Here is a 4,582-nt window from a genome sequence, read left to right as displayed (position 1 = left end):
CTTTGTTCTCATTGGTTTCAAAGAACATCTTTGTTTCTGCCTTCATTTCGTTATTTACCCAGTAGTCATTCAGGAGCAGGTTGTTCAGTTTCCATGTAGTTGTGCAGTTTTGAGTGAGTTTCTTAATCCTGAGTTCTAAGTTGATTGCACTGTGGTCTGAAAAATAGGTTGTTGTGATTTCTGTTCTTTTACATTTGCTGAGAAGTGCTTTACTTCCAACTATGTGGTCAATTTTGCAATAAGTGCTATATGGTGTGGGGAAGAATGTATATTCTGTTGATTTGTGATGGAGAGTTCTGTAGATGTCTATTAGGTCTGCTTGGTTAAAAGCTGAGTTCAGGTCCTGGATATCCTTGTTAACCTTCTGTCTCATTGATCTGTCTACTATTGACAGTGGGGTGTTAAATTCTCCCATTATTATTTTGTGGGAGTCTAAGTCTCTTTTTAGGTCTCTCAGGACTTGCTTTATGAAACTGGGTGCTCCTGTATTGGATGCATGTATATTTAGAATTGTTAGGTCTTCTTGTTGAATTGATCCCTTTACCATTATGTAATGGCCTTCTCTGTCTCTTTTGATCTTTGTTGGTTTAAAGTCTGTTTTATCAGAGACTAGGATTGAAACCCCTACCTTTCTTTGCTTTCCTTATGCTTGGTAGATCTTCCTCCATCCCTTTATTTTAAACCTACGTATGTCTCTGCACATGAAATGGGTCTCCTGAATACAGCACACTGATGGGTCTGGACTCTTTATCCAATTTGCCAGTCTGTGTCTTTTAATTGGAGTATTTAGCCCATTTACATTTAAGGTTAATGTTGTTGTGTGTGAATTTGATCCTGTCAGTATGATGTTAGTTGGTTATTTTGCTCGTTAGTTGATGCAGTTTCTTCCTAGCTTCAATTGTCTTTACGATTTGGCCTGTTTTTGCAGTGGCTGGTACCGGTTGTTCCTTTCTGTGTTTAGTGCTTCCTCCAGGAGCTCTTGTAAGGCAGGCCTGGTGGTGACAAAATCTCTCAGCATTTGCTTGTCTGTAAAGGATTTTATTTCTCCTTCGCTTATGAAGCTTAGTTTGGCTGGATATGAAATTCTCAGTTGAAAATTCTTTTCTTTAAGAATGTTGAATATTGACCCCAACTCTCTTCTGGCTTGTACGGTTTCTGCTGAGAGATTCGCTGTTAGTCAGATGGGCTTCCCTTTGTGGGTCATCCAACCTTTCTCTATGGCTGCCCTTAGCATTTTTTCCTTCCTTTCAACCTTGGTGAATCTGACAATTATGTGTCTTGGTGTTGCTCTTCTCGAGGAGTATCTTTGTGGTGTCCTCTCTATTTCCTCAATTTAATGTTGACCTGCCTTGCTAGGTTGGGGAAGTTCTCCTGAATAATATCCTGAAGAGTGTTTTCCAGCTTGGTTCCATTCTCCCCATCACTTTCAGGTACAACAATCAAACGTAGATTTGGTCTTTTCACATAGTCCCATATTTCTTGGAGGCTTTGTTTGTTTCTTTTTACTCTTTTTTCTCTTGACTTCTCTTCTCACTTTATTTCATTAATTTGATCTTCAGTCACTAATACCCTTTCTTCCACTTGATTGAATTGGTTACTGAAGCTTGTGCATGTGTCACATAGTTCTCGTGCCATGGTTTTCAGCTCCATCAGGTCATTTAAGGTCTTCTCTACACTGTTTATTCTAGTTAATCATTTGTCTAATCTTTTTTCAAGTTTTTTAGCTTCCTTGTGGTGGGTTTGAACACCCTCCTTTAGCTTGGAGAAATTGTTATTACTGACTTTCTGAAGCCTACTTCTGTCAACTCATCAAAGTCATTCTCTGTCTTGCTTTGTTCTGTTGCTGGCAAGGAGCTGCGATCCTTTGGAGGAGAAGGGGAGCTCTGGTTTTTAGAATTTTCAACTTTTCTGCTCTGGTTTATCCCCATCTTTGTGGTTTTGTCTAACTTTGCTCTTTGATGATGGTGACCTACAGATGGGGTTTTGGTGTGGGTGTCCTTTTTTGTTGATATTGATGCTATTCCTTTCTGTTGGCTAATTTTCCTTCTAACAGTCAGATTCCTTAGCTACAGGTCTTTTGGAGTTTGCTGGAGGTCCACTCCAGACCCTATTTGCCTGGGTATCACCAGCGGAGGCTGCAGAACAGCAAATATTGCAGAACAGCAAATATTGCTCCCTGATCCTTCCTTTGGAAGCTTCGTCTCAGAGGGGCACCAGGCTGTATCAGGTGTCAGTCGGCCCCTACTGTTAGGCTGCACAGGGATCAGAGACCCACTTGAGGAGGCAGTCTGTCGATTCTCAGACCTTAAACACTGTGCTGGGAGAACCACTGCTCTCTTCAGAGCTGTCAGATAGCGACGTTTAATTCTGCAGAAGATTCTGCTGCCTTTTGTTCAGCTATACCCTACCCCCAGAGGTGGAGTCTACAGAGGCAGGTGGGTCTCATTGAGCTGTGGTGGGCTCCACCCAGTTCGAGCTTCCTGGTTGCTTTGTTTACCTAGTCAAGCCTCAGCAATGGTGGACACCCCTCCCCCAGCTAGACTTGCCATCTCGTAGTTCAATCTGGGACTAGCAGTGAGCAAGGCTCCATGGGCATGGGACCCACTGAGCCAGGCGTGGGATATAATCTCCTGGTGTGCCGTTTGCTAAGACCGTTGGAAAACCACAGTGTTTAGGTCCCGGTTTTCCTGGTACAGTCTGTCATGGCTTCCCTTGGCTAGGAAAGGAAAATCCCCCAACCTCTTACACTTCCCGGGAGAGGCGATGCCCCACCCTGCTTTGACTCGCCCTTCATGGACTGTACCCACTTTACAACCAGTCCCAATGAGACGAACCAGGTACCTCAGTTGGAAATGTGGAAATCACCTGTCTTCTGCATCAATCATGCTGAGAGCTGCAGACCAGAGCTGTTCCTATTCGGCCATCTTGGAACAGACCTCCGTTTTGTTCTTTTTCTTGCTTTATTTTTTGAGCTCCTTGTAGATTCTGTATATTAGTCCTTCGTTGGGTGCATAGATTACAAAAATTTTCTCCCATTCTGTATGTTGTCTGTTTGCTGATTATTTCTTTTGCTGTGCAGAAGATTTTTAGTTTAATTAGGTCCCATCCATTTATCTTTGTTTTTGTTGCATTTCTGTTTGGGTTCTTAGTCATGAATTCTTTGCCTAAGCTAACATTGAGAAGAGTTTTTCCAATGTTATCTTCTTGAAGTTTTATGGTTTCAGGTCTTAGATTTAAGTATTTGATCCATCTTCAGTTGATTTTTGTGTAATGTGAGAGATGAGGATCCAGCTTCATTCTTCTACATGTGGCTTGCCAATTATCCTAGCACTGTTGGTTGAATAGAGTGTCCTTTCCCCACTTTATGTTTTTGTTTACTTGGTCAAAGATCAGTTGACTGTAAATATTTAACTTTATTTCTAGGTTCTGTATTCTGTTTCATTAGTCTACATGCCTATTTCTGTTTTTGTTTGTTTGTTTGTTTTGTTTTGTTTTTGAGATGAAGTTTCACTCTTGTTGCCCAGGCTGAAGTGCAATGGCACAATCTCGGCTCACTACAACTTCCACCTCCCAGGTTCAAGCAATTCTTCTGCCTCAGCCTCCCGAGTAGTTGGGATTACTGGGATTACAGGCATGTGCCACCACACCCAGTTAATTTCATATTTTTAGTAGAAACGGGGTTTCTCCATGTTGGTGAGGCTGGTCTCAAACTCCTAGCCTCAGGTAATCTGCCTACCTCAGCCTCCCAAAGTGCTGGGATTACAGGCATAAGCCACTGCGCCTGGCCCTTACATGCCTATTTTTATACCAGTACCATGCCGCTTTTGTAACTATAGCCTTGTAGTATAGTTTGAAGTCTGGTAGTGTGATGCCTCCAGGTTTGTTCTTTTTGCTTAGTCTTGCCTTGGCTATGTGAGATCCTTTTGGTTCTTTTTTGGTTCCATATGAATTTTAGGATTGTTTTCATAACAAGAAATTTTCTCTAAACACATTGGCTGATTGCTCCACCCTTTATTCCTTCCTACAGAAACAGAAATATTAGATGAGTGAGGTTAGGAGGACTAGTGAGAATGGTTAGCTGTTCACTCCTCTTTCTTAGGAGCCAGCTGCCCTTGGGGAACAGTCATCTGCCTTGCTGTTATTAGAAAACTTGGCTTATGTGTTCACTTTAACAGCACCTGTACTAAAATTGGAATGATAGAGAGAAGATTAGCATGACTCCTACACAAGGATGATATGCAAATGTGTGGAGTGTTCCATATTTTTAATCATTGGCATCCCTCAAAGAGATGGGGAGGGCACAAACAACCTGAAAACTGTTCCAGGTTTTCATTTATAAAAACTTCCCCAACCTCTCTAGAGAAGTCAACAGTCAAATTCAGGAAATACAGATAACTCTGCAAGATTCTACAGAAGAAGATCACCCCCAAGACACACAATCATCAGATTTTCTAAGGTCAAAATAAAAGAAAGGAATGTTAAAGGCAGTTAGAGAGAAAAGGCAAGTCACCTACAAAGCGAACCTCATCAGGCTAACAGCAAGCTGCTCAGCAGAAACCTTAAAAGCCGGAAGAGATTGAGA

The 4,582-nt window shown here is 41.9% G+C and overlaps 1 non-coding gene across 1 annotated transcript; it reads left to right on the top strand.

Moving 5' to 3' along the window:
• Positions 1-4,159: 4,159 nt before the first annotated feature.
• On the top strand, positions 4,160-4,266 carry LOC114674854 (U6 spliceosomal RNA). The gene has a single exon (XR_003725935.1). It is a non-coding gene; the product is annotated as a U6 spliceosomal RNA (small nuclear RNA).
• Positions 4,267-4,582: the final 316 nt, after the last annotated feature.

This window comes from Macaca mulatta, chromosome 1 (genome assembly GCF_049350105.2).
Source record: "Macaca mulatta isolate MMU2019108-1 chromosome 1, T2T-MMU8v2.0, whole genome shotgun sequence".
In the NCBI taxonomy this organism is placed as follows: domain Eukaryota; kingdom Metazoa; phylum Chordata; class Mammalia; order Primates; family Cercopithecidae; genus Macaca; species Macaca mulatta.
Note: the sequence above shows the minus strand (reverse complement) of the source record. Positions and strands in the feature narration are given on the sequence as shown.